Here is a 12,948-nt window from a genome sequence, read left to right on the forward strand (position 1 = left end):
CTTAGAATTTCTAAGAGGTAAAGATTACAATGAGAGGAAGGAGAGTTGAGGAAGCTCTGCTCAAAGTACAAGCACTCCTCTCTTTCCAAGGAATCTCATAGATTACATTATAGAGATAAATGTGGGTAACAGGTAAGAATGCTGTATAATAGCAATACCCAGAGGCAAAGAATGTCACATTCCTGTACTTCTCTAAAATCAGATTAAACTTGGCTACAAGGTCCTTACTCTCCAAGGTTGGGAAATAGTCTAATATCCTGGTTACTCGGTCTTCCTGACCCCTCCATGGGCATGTACAGGAGCCCTAGGCTTTCACATGCCCAGAGAAATGGGGATATCCTGATTCATAGACCGTGGTGGTTGTCGTGGTAACCGCTACTCCTGCTACTCCATGTTCTAGTCTTTTCTGCTAGTTGGACCCTCTAGGGGGCCATGGAAAGGCGTCTTGGTGCTGTGCTTGTCTCCCCTGGCCACAGGTTATCCATGGAGAGCCCTACTCCGGCTCTCAAAGTCAGAGCGTACAGTGTGCAGCCTCCACAGGCTTTCCAGTAGCTCCCACCTGAGTTCACACAGCAGGGGTGGGATGTAGATCCCTGCCACCCTGTAAATCTCTAGCCCAAACACCCACCTCCCACACAGACTTCCCATCTTAGGGGGGTCACCAGTAGGGCTGGACCACCCTCTCCTCCTTTAGCCACAGCAACTGTCTCCACCATCCTGAATAATTCTTCTTAATCAGTCTGGATTTCAAACAAAGATCTGAGTGGAGGGGCTTTATCCTGGGAGCCCAAAAACTTCTCTGTTTTAGGCTCCAAAGCACAAAGGGCTATTTCTTTCCCCCTGAGGAAGGAGAGCCAGCCCAAGACACAAAATTCAAAGCTAAGAAGAAATTCCCTTATCATGCTTTTTTGCTGGTAAGGCCGCAGCAGTAAAAAGGACACCAATTAACTTCTCTGCCACTCTCTGTTTCATGGGTGAACACTCAGCCTATAGGTGTGTGTTTGTGTGTGTGTGGTGGAGTGGGGGTTGTGTGGCCAAGTGCATTAACAAAGGCGATGTGGAGCCCTGATGAAATCTCAAAGGGCAGTTCTGAAAGAGGAGCCATGGAAAGAAAGCATTAACTGTAGCAGATGCTGCTGTGCCCTGGGACCATGGGAAATGAGGAAATGGCAATTTGTTAGGATTTCCTGCACAGCAGTTGGACTAGGGCTGGAGTAAGGAATAGGACTGCTCATACAGTGGCCCAGGGGTGAGAAGACAGACGGCTCTTCCCTCGCCCAGCCTTGCATCCTGGCACGGGGCTACACTTCAAGGGACACCTTTTCTCACTCATACAAAAGTGTTACAGGGCTGCTGCAGCTCTGTTTAGGAAAGACAGTAGGGTAAGAAAATATGCCAGGTTCAGGGGAAGCCTCGGTATTTGGTCGACCATAAAGACTGACACAATTCTGTACTACATCTAACCTTACATGAAAGCCTCACCAAGCATCAGGGAAACAAAACGCATTGACACAACCAAATACCAATCAAGGGAAGCCAGAGATGGGGAAACCAAGGCAGAGCAGCATCTCGTCCCCCTCCCTGCTCTCCTCATCGAGTTGGTCAATTGGTCAAGTGCTCTGGCTGTATCAGTCCAGGCAAATATGGGCAATTCTTAAATTCTCACTTAAAGTGTTAGAGGATAGCTTTTAAAGATGATTGTTCCTGCTAGGCTTCCTTATTTGTTATTGCAAACAACTGGGAAATTATCTTAATAAGCGTATTCTATAGAAGTGTCTTAGAATGGAGAAATTGGGGAAAAAAGATTTAAGATTTCCTTCATTAATCATCAAGAATGACTTTTTTTAAAAGTTCACTTGGGAACTATAAATGTAATATCTGTTCATTGCAGAAAATAATTAGATCACTACCAAATTGCTGTCTTCAAAATTATGTATAATATATGTTATAAATTATATAGAACCAATTTGTTTTCTCATTACTACTATTTGTGTTTGATCTTTTCTCCATACACTTGACCATTAGGCATATTCTTAATCTTTTCCATGTTTGCCAATGCGACAGGCAAATGACCCTCCTTGTGTTGGTCTCCATTTCCCTGACGCTAGTGATATTGAACATGTTTTATATACTATTTGTCATTGGTACTTTTTCTATGACTTACTTTTTTTTCTTTGCCCTCTTTCTTGTGTGTTGTTTGTTCGATTAGCACTGATATTAATCCTTTATTATTCTCCTGAAAATATTTTCTCAAAGTATGTCATTTGTCTTTCAACAGTGTTAATGGTGTCTTTAGCCAAACAGGGTTTTTATGCAAAGAAATCTATCAATGACTTACTTTATGGTATTTGGAGTTTTGTGACTTATTCAGGAAGGCACCCTCCATTATAAAAATATTCTCTTTTATTTTTCCATTTGGTATTTTTGTCATCTTTTGTTTTTTGTTTTGTTTTGTTTGTTTGTTCATTTGTTTGTTTGTTTCGAGATGAAGCCTCGCTCTGTTGCCCAGGCTTGAGTGCAGTGGCGCAATCTCGGCTCACTGCAAGTTCCGGCTCCCGGGTTCAAGCGATTCTCCTGCCTCGGCCTCCTGAGTAGCTGGGACTACAGGCACCCGCCACCACGCCCTGCTAATTTTTGTCTTGAACTCCTGAGCTCAGGTGATCTGCCCACCTCAGCCTCCCAAAGTGCTGGGATTACAGCATGAACCACTGCGCCTGGCTATTTTTGTGGTCTTTAAAAAAGTTTGTATCATCAACTTAGCTTTTATTTATTTGTTGTATAATGCAGAGGTAAGACCCTTAATTAACACCACCTAACCACATTTTATATGCATTGTAGAGAAAAAAGGAACCTAAGCTCTTTTATTCATTTGAGAGACCGCGGTGAGAACTCTGTGAGAGAAGAAAAGATGTTTCCCAATAAAGATCATACACTCTAGTGGGAAGGCTATTATGGTAGCCACATAATCCAAATTTTCTAAAGTAGTCCTGGTTTGTAATATTCTTTCTTACTGACACAGTATTAGCACCAACTTCTGATTCAGAAACTGTGGTCATATAGCCAATCAGCCTATGAAAGAGGACAAGGTAAGCGCCACAGGAAGTCTGTTGAATTCTACTAATTCAGAGGTGCAAGGGGCATTTCTGCCTGGCTTTCCAGGCAGAAATATTAGGGAGAACATTGGAATTGAACCTCAGAGGCAAGTTAAATTTTGATAGACCAAGATGGTGGGAGGGATCCTGCCAGGCCCAGGGAACAAAGGAGCAAAGGCAGAGAAGCAGTGAAGCACAGGTTGTGTGTCTGGAAGCCTTGCGATCTGTCCAATTGTCTGCCATATAGGGAAGTCAGGAGGATTTAAATTAGATGATAGTTTGAGGCCCGAGGGTGGAAAACTTTGAAAGTCAAGGAAATGAATTTGTGCTTCATTTTCTAGATAATAGATCACCACTGAAATGTTCTTTTAAAAATGGCTTTATTATGATATGATTCACACATCATTCAATTCACCTATTTAAAGTGTAAAATTCACCCTTTTAAAGTGTATAATTCAAATTTTTTTAGTATAGTCACAGACAAATGCAACCATCAACACAGTCACTTTTAGAAAATTTTCATCACTTCAAAAAGAAACCTTGTACCCTTTGGCTGTCACCTCCCTAAGCCCCTATCTCCATCCCAGCCCTAAGCAACCACTAAGCAACCACTAATCTATTTTCTGCCCCTATAGATTTCCCTGTTCTGGACATTTTATATGCATGAAAACATAGAATTTGTGGTCTTTTGTCAGTGGCTTCTTTGATTTGGCACAATACTACCACTAAAGGCTTGAACTACAGAATTCTCTAACCAAACTGGCTCTTTAGAGAGAAGGGACTGGATTCAGGATGGTGGATTGGGGCTGGGAGACCAAGGAGAGCCATTAGGAGGCCAGTGAGTAGCTGTTATGTGGTCATATGAGTGCTCAGTAAGGAAGATTTTGGCTGCAAGTAAGGAACACTGAACTACAAATGGCATAAATGACAAAGACATATTATCTTACTAACAGGAAATCTGGAAGTAGGTGGTTCTCGAGTTGGCCCAGGACTTACCAGTGTTGCCAAGGACCCAGCTCTTCCACCTTTCTCTTCACCATCTTAATGTACTGGTTTTTACACTCTGACCTTCCCCCTCATTGTTGGAAGATGCTGCTGCTCTTCAAGGAATCACCTCTTCATACAATTGCCTACAGAAACCTGAATCTCTGGGTTTTAAGGAAAGAAACTTTTTCCCAGTGCTCTACCCAAGAAACTTCCCTTCATGTGCCATTGGCCAGGATCATGCCACACATCCATGCCTTAGTTGCGAGGTAGGCTGAGCATGTGCCTATCTGCCATTGTCAGCCCCTATGGTGGGTGGTGAGCTGTGCCCAGCAAGAAGGAAGGAAGAGGTGGTGGCAATTGTGTAGGCTAACAACAGTGTTTGCCACAAGAGACAAAGAAGATCCAGGATAGTAGAGCATTCTTAGTCCAGCAAAGGACAGTATTTTTTGAAGATAAGAATGTGGTCAAATGGCACAGTGAAGATAAGAAAAACAGTAATCAATAAAAAGATAATGGGCCAGGTGCAGTGGCTCATGCCTGTAATCCCAGCACTTTGGGAGGCCAACGCAGGAGGATCACTTGAGCCCAGGAGTTCGAGACTGGCCTGGACAACACAGCAAGACCTCATCTCTACAAAAAGTTAAAAAATTAGCCAGGCATGGTGGTCCATGCCTGTGGTTCCAGCTACTCAGGAGGCTGAGGTGGGAGGATTGCTTGAGCCCAGAAAGTTGAGGTTGGAGTGAGCCATGATCACACCACTGCACTCCAGCCTGGGCAACAGAGCAAGACCCTGTCTCATAAACAAAAACAACAAAATTTTTTTGAGTTGTCTTAGTTTTTCTTATAAATTTGTCATAAGATGAAGTTTTAAAACCTCATATTCAATAGAAAACCAACAGTGCTTCCTATAAAGTGCCCATAATAATAAATACAAAAACAACAAAAGAATCTTACTAATTTCTAGTTAGACAGCATAGCCTACAGAAGACTCTAATCCTGAACCAAGCTCTCTACAAAAGGGTGAGATCCCAAGTGTCAAAGAGGCATTAAACACATGCACCACACAATTCAGTGTCCTCTAATGTCTGTCATAGACCATCTTAGCTCTGGGACCCCACAGTGCTGCTTATAATTTGTGCTGTTGACTCTAACTCCTGTATGACAAGCAAAGTCAAAAGAATCCCCTGTGTGCCTTGATGCTTGTTTCGGCGTGTGCCTGGAGTGAGGGATGAACGTCTTAAGCTTTGCCATCAGAAATTGCCATTTTTGTACATCAAAAAGGGTCTACAATTGTCATTTCTAATACAGTTCGGCCTAATCAACCACCAAGGATGTTAACATTGATTCTGGGGAGGCATGAGGGGATGGAAAATCTTTTAATTATATTTTATTATATTACTCTTATTTATGAACACGTATTATTTTTGAATCATTAACAATTCTAATTTTTAAAAAGTAAGGAACAAAAAGAGAGTGCTTAGTCTGAGCTGTCAAAAGCTGTGAATAAGCTGTAAGTCCCTGGGCAGGTCCCATCATTTTTCTAGTCTAGGATTTCTTCACCTCGGCACTATCGACTTACTGGACCAGATAGTTGTGTTGGGGTCGGGGGGCTGTCCTGTGTATTGTAGGATGTTTGGCAGCATCCCTGGCTTCTACCCACTGTTGACGGTATTACCCCCAAAATGACAATAAAAAAGTCTCCAGATGTTGCCAAACGTTTTCCAGGGGGCAAACGCACCCCTGGTTGAGAATCACTGCTCTTGTCCTCAGTTTCTCATCAATAAAAGGAAGCACAGAACCAAGTGCTTTAAGCTCACCTAGAGCACCAAATTCTCTGACTCCGTCAATGTCAAATCTGTAAATTTGTTTTCCAGAAGCTATTTTCCTCCAGAGCCACTAGAGGGGACACTCTGCTACACAAAGGACAAAAACAGAGCACTCAGGGAACTTTGTTTTCCTCTCCTCTTGACTTTGTTTCTGTTTCTGACCGCCCCAGCCTTAAATAAATAGTCTTTGATGTTGAGTGTGATAACCCCTTACCACGAAGCATGAAGAGTTGTTTGTCTTGTGCCTGGTGCCATAAAAGTCAGTGTTTTTAGATATGGCGGGGAGGGGAGAGCAAAATATTCTCTGCTTTTTAAACATTCTTTGTAAGGTAGTCAGATGAATCATGCCTCTAAAAAAAGATGTGCATTTCCATAAGCGGAGCCTGCAGGACAACCAGGCTGGGAGGTGGAAAATCTAGTTCTGTTCCTGGTCCTGCCACTTCTGGGCTGTGTGATGTTGGCCAAATTTCTTGACTTCTCTGGTTTTATATAGATAACAAAACTGAGGAAGCTGAGGCTGAGAAGTTAAGGTCACACAGTATGTTAAGTGGTCAAGCAAGGACTTGCGTCTGACCCATCAACTTCATAGAATAGTTGTGAAAACCAGAAGAGATGGAGAACGTGAAAGAGTCTTGAAAAATAGAAAACCCCACACAAGTTCAAGGTGTGAATGTGTAGATATTGTGGGAATGAGAGAAGGGGATGGCTATGGGGTAGCATGAGGGAGCAGGGTAGGTCCACAGAGCAAACAGAAGTTACTCCTTCTCCAAGTGTTGTAAATTACAGGAAAGAGCCTCAGTGCCCCCAAATACTTCACTACTGATGGAGCTTCATCCCTAGGGCTTAAGGTCTCCATCCCTATAAAAGTGGACAGATCACTAAGAGGAGTTTACCTTATGCTCTGATGAGTTGTTTATACACCTCAGCGAAAGTGAGGGATCTACAACACTGGTTTTTAAACATTTTTTTAAAACCCTGAACCACAATAGAAAATATGTTTCACAGAGAGACCCAGCTCACATACATATTATAAAATCGAAACGAAAGTGTTAGTTATAATGTACTTGGATCTTTTCTATTGTTTTATTTTATTCTATCACTTGAAACCCATGCTGACCCACTAAATAATGAGTCCTGACCTGCACTTGAAGGTATTATACTAGAAGGTTTTGTGGAGGGGAAAGAGTATAGGGTCCTGGAGCTGGTCTAGGGAGGAAACAGATGTGTCCTCCGAACAGTATTCAAGGAGCCCTAAAGATGAACTTTTTACAAGTTTTATAGTTTTCCAAGGGCTGATTCTCTGAGGCGTGATTCAGGAGGAAGAAAAGAGAACAATAATTCCAAATTTGAATTCCCAAAATTCACCCAAATGAGTGAGGATGGGCCATTGGGTAGCAACCTCTAGACTGGATTCTCAGAGGTTATGATCTAAACCCCCCACATCATTAACATAAAACAGATAACATAAAATATAGATAGCATAAAATAACCACCAGCACAAAAAACATTTTTAATCCAACATTTATTGAGCCATTATTATATATCAGACATTGCACTAAGCACTTTACATGAGTGATAGGACATAAATTAAGTTTAAGTGTTCCCTGATTTTCTTCTCTTCCTGCCCACTAACAAGAGTTCTGGCTTTGTTTGTCCAATTTCTTTTTCTGCCCCAACAGAAGAAGAACTGGACAGAAGCGGAAGGACCAGAGGAAGGCTGATTAGGACTGGAGAAAAGATTTCAAGGAGTTTGGGAGAAAGAAAGGGAGGCAGAAGCTATGGGGTGTAAGAGGCTTGGATAGGAGGGGAAAAGGATGCTGAGGGGAATTGAAGGGGCTCTTTGTGATGTTTGAGAAATGCAAGTATTAATATGAGTTAATTAGAAATTACTTTTGGTGACTAGACTGGGTTTCTTGGGCTGCAACCCTGCCCCCCACCCCAAGACTGCACCCTGTAGGTCATGGTCTGAATAGGGTTACATATGCATTATCTTATTTAATCTGCATAACAAACCCATGAGGTGGTATTAGTATTTCGTTTTTCTCAGATGAAGAAAAAGAACTTGATACAGTCTAAGTAACCTTACATTACATGCAGCTAATAAATAGTGAAACCAGGACTGGGACTTAAGACTTTTGATCATGAAAGCACAAGCTCTTAAGTCCGTGAGCATAGATGATTCCCAGTATAAACAATACCAGTTAATAAAATACTCGAGAATAAATTTAACAAAAGAATTGCAAGACTTGTACACTGAAAACAACAAAACATTGCTGAAATAAATCAAAGATCTAAATAAATGAGAAGGTTTCCTAGGTTTATGAATCAGATGACTGAATATTGCTAATATGGGATTACTCCCAAAATTGATCTGCAGGTACCATTTAACATCTATCAAAACCCCAGCTGTATTTTTTGCAGAAATTGAGAAGCTGATCCTAAAAATCATATGGCAATGCAAGGGATCCAGAATAGCCAAACGATTTTGAAAAAGAACAAAGTTGGTGGACTCACACTTCCTAATTTCCAAACATAATATGAAGCTATAGTAATCAAAACAGTGTGGTACTGACATGACAATAGATATCTAAATCAATGGAATAGAATTAAGAGTCCAAGAATAAATATTAATATTTATGGTCAGTTGATTTTTGACAAAGGGGCCAAGACAATTCAATAGAGGGAAAAATAAATAAACTCTTTATTTTAGAATAGTTTTATATGTACAGAATTATTGTAAGAATAATCTTTTCAACAAATAGTTATGGGACAACCGGATAGCCACATGAAAAGAATGAATGTGGATCCCTACCTCACACCATAAGCAAAATTAACTTAAAGTGTATCATAGATCTAAATGTAAGAACTAAAACTATAAAACTCTCAGAAGAAAACTCAGGTGTAAATCTTCATGACCTTGGGTTAGATAATGTTTTCTCAAATATGACGCCAAAAGTACAAGTGATGAAAGAGAAGATTGATAAGTTGGACTTTATCAAAATTAAAAACTTTTATGCTTCAAATAACACCAACCAGAAAAGAAATGACAACCATACACAGGGAGATAATATTGTAAAATATATATCTGATAAGGGACTTTTGTCTGGGGTATATAAAGAATCCCTAAAACTCAAAAATTAAAAAAAAAAAAATTAGGCCAAGTGTGGTGGCTCACGCCTGTAATCCCAGCACTTTGGGAGGCTGAGGCAGGCAGATCACCTGAGGTCGGGAGTTCAAGACCAGTTGGACTTCATCAAAATTAAAAATTTTTATGCTTCAAATAACACCAACCAGAAATGAAATGACAACCGTAGACAGGGAGATAATATTGTAAAATATATCTGATAAGAGACTTGTGTCTGGGATATATAAAGAATCCCTAAAACTGAAAAATTAAAAAAAAAAATTTTAGTCCAGGTGGCTCACACCTGTAATCCCAGCACTTTGGGAGGCCGAGGCAGGGAGATCACCTGAGGTCGGGAGTTCAAGACCAGCCTGACCAACATAGAGAAACTCCATCTCTACTAAAAATACAAAATTAGCCAGGCGTGGTGGCACATGCCTGTAATCCCAGCTACTCGGGAGGCTGAGGCAGGAGAATCACTTGAACCCGGGAGGTGGAAGTTGTGGTGAGCTGAGATTGTGCCATTGCACTCCAGCCGAGGCAATAAGAGGGGAAATACATCTAAAAAAAAAAAAAAAAAAAAAAAAAGCCCAATTTGAAAGATAAAGGATTTGAATAGACAGTTCTCCAAAGAAGATATACAAGTGACCAATAAGCTCCTGAAAACACACTCAACATCATTAGTCATTTGTTAAATGCAGTTCAAAATCACAATGAGATATCACATTGTACCCACTAGGATGGCTATAATAAAAAAGACAGGCAATAACAGCATTGGTGAGGATGTGGGGAAATCAGAGCCCTCATAAATTGCTAGTGAGAATATAAAATGATGCAGCACTTTGGAAAACAGTTTGATAGTTTCTCAAAATGTTAAACATAGTACGATATCACTCAGCAATCCCACTCTTTTGTGTCTACCCAAGAGACATGAATGCATGTCCACAAAAAAAAAACTTGCACATGAATGTTCATAGCAACATTATTCATAACAGCCAAAAAGTGAAAACAACTCAAGTGTTCATCAACTGAGATTTGGATAAACAAAATGTTGTATACCCACACAGTGGAATATTATTTGGGCATAAAAAGGAATGAAGTACTAAAATATTCTATGCCTTAGTTCATTTGCTGTTGCTTAAACAGAACACTTGAACCTGGGTAATTTATAAAGAAAAGAAATTCACTTCTTACAGTTATGAAGGCTGAGAAGTCCAAAGTCTAGGGATCACATCTGGTGAGGACCTTCTTGCTGGTGCAGACTCTCTGCCAAGTCCCAAGGTGACACAGGACATTACATGGCAAGGTGGCTGAGAGTGCTAGCTCAGGTCCCTCTTCCTCTTCTTATAAAGCCACAAGTCTCTCTCTTGTGATAACCCATTAATCCATTAACCAATTAATCCATTAATCCATGAGTGGATTAACCACCTCTGAAAGACCCCATCTCTCAGTACTGCCATATTGGAGATTAAATTTCAACATGAGTTTTGGAGAGGACAAATATTTGAACCATATGTTGTATGATTCCATTTGTAGAAAATGTCCAGAAGAGGAAAATCTATAGAGACAGAAACTAGATGAGTGGTCATCTAGGGCTGGTAGGTGGGGACAAATGAAGAATGATACCTAATAAGCACGGTGTTTTTTGGGGTGGTGACAAAAAGTGTTAAAAAAAATAGATTACAAATTACATAATTCTGTAAATACACTAAAACCCATTGAATTGTACACTTTAAGTGAGTGAACTTTCTGATATGTAAATTATACCTTAATAATTTTTTTTAAAGAGAGGGAATAAAATGAGAGAAATCTAAGTCAACAAGTACAGACAAGTCTTCCAAGGAATTCCTTGCATTCATAAAGGTTTGGTTTTAATTACCAGCATTTAACTGCATTTGTTGTAGCAAAGGAGGAGGATGCTCCACTTCACGTAGAGACTAGGGAAGTGCCATTGTACTTACTTCTCTGTATCTCCAAGTGGATATTTTTCCCAGTTCTCTGATTTTATTTTCACTGTTAGTTATCAACCCCAGAGCATATAACCCAAGAATCTGTGTCTCACTTAAGCTTACTGATCATTTCTGCTTCTTTTCTTTATTTTTCTGTTCACATTATCCTGATAGGATGCAGGGTGAAGAAATAATCAGCCTCTGTTCATCTTATTAGAGAAATAAATACCTGTGTATATGAAGCAAGCAAGGCCACTGAGTCTTTGGGGAAACAGAGCAGGGAGGTGCCCAGAGGCATTTTCTGCAGAGAAGGAAGAAAAGAATAAACAAGTCTTCTGCCAAAAATGCCTGGAACTTAAAGCGATTTCCTCAGCCCAAGATCAGGCTGTGTGCAGACACTGACAGTGAACCTGATCAGTTGCTGCTGCTCCCTTGATTAAAAGCATGTGGCTTTCTCTCTTGTGAAATTCACCTCTATAAATTCCACCTGCCTAGGGATTCAAACTACATGGAACAAGTGCAATTCCTCAGAGTGGCAACTGGCAGAGCTCCCAGGAACAAGGTAGAACTACACAATGTCCCAGGCATCAGAGGCATAGATTGCCTGAGCCAGGGAGAGTGGTCTCTGTGACCTGACACCCCACCCACAGTGGGAAGGAAAGCTGTGGGTGTGTTATCAAGGAGGCCTCCACAAGGGGCTGGAAATTCCTGATTTTGTCTTCCTCTTGGAATGAGACATTTACTCTAAGAGAATCATGGAAAAGTACAAACCACAGAATCATAAACCACAGAGGGAGAAGCTACCTCGTAGGTCATTCTTATGCTGGGCCCAGATACCCCAATAAGCAGATGTTCTCTTCTCACCACCCCTCCTCGCCTTTGCTTGCCCACAGCCATTGCCAGGACTCTTCCTCAGGCCCAGAAAGGCAGCTGATTCCTGGTAGGAGGGCGCTAAGAGTAGAAAGTAACTATCATTGTCAGGTCCAGATCTGTTCCCAATCCCTTCTCACTCCTCCTGCACTCTAAAACCACACCACAGTTCCAACTCTTTTTCTGAGTCCGGAATCTTTGAGAGTGCCGTCATGTCCTTCTTCCTGTAGCCTTCTTGTCCACCCCAGATGGACTGACCCTCCCACCTACATCCATGAGGCCAGAAGGCAACAAAGACAAGCGTGGACTCTGGCTCCCGCCGAGGTACTCTGTCCCCCGTGGCTCTCGGATTTTGCATCTACCACATGCCACAGGCTTGCGTCCATCCGACCTCCCTAGTTTCTCATCCCCACTTGAACCTGATGACTGACTCGCCCTCCTGGCTACGCTGAGTAAGCCACCCACTTGCCAAACCTCAGACCTGGTGTTGACGCAGTAAGAAGGCATGAGGCCCATGTTGCCAGAACATTCCTAATTGTTTCATTGTTTCCTTGTAGGATGTGGTTTCAAGTCCCATCTTTGTCTCTTTTCTCCTGGCCAGGTTGCCCCTGGTCAATATTCCTTCATTCACTCCAGCCACTCAGCACCGTGATTAAGAAAACAGGATGTGAGATTAGATGATCCAGGCTCTGCCATGAACTAACTAGCTGTGAGGCTTTAGAGAAGTGTCTTAACCTCTCTGAGCATCCATTTCCTTCTCTATAGCATTAGGAATATTAATAGTACCTACCTCACAGCTTTTTTGTTGTGATAATACCAATAAATGAAATAATCTTCATAAAGCATGGAGGCTTGAATGTTCACTCTAAGTATTTAATATGTGTCCTCTACTATTTTATTTTACAATTATCATTCCTTAATTCATCATATAATTACCAAGCCTCATGCCAGGCACTGAGATATAAATATCCCCTTTAAAGAGTGGTCATGTCTTAAATCCAGGAAGAGCTAGTTCAGGTTGACACCCAGGGTAGGGAGCAAAGCCCAGGGCCACAGCACAGAGGCAGAGGAGAATAGACACTGACCACCAGGAGCTGCCC

At 41.4% G+C, this 12,948-nt stretch overlaps 1 protein-coding gene across 1 annotated transcript in view; it reads left to right on the forward strand.

Annotated features, from left to right (window-relative positions):
* Positions 1–12,948, forward strand: part of ZBTB38 (zinc finger and BTB domain containing 38) — a 124,965-nt gene that overhangs the window by 30,787 nt on the left and 81,230 nt on the right. The gene's annotated exons all lie outside the window — the stretch shown is intronic.

This window comes from Pan troglodytes, chromosome 2 (assembly GCF_028858775.2).
Source record: "Pan troglodytes isolate AG18354 chromosome 2, NHGRI_mPanTro3-v2.0_pri, whole genome shotgun sequence".
Lineage (NCBI taxonomy): Eukaryota > Metazoa > Chordata > Mammalia > Primates > Hominidae > Pan > Pan troglodytes.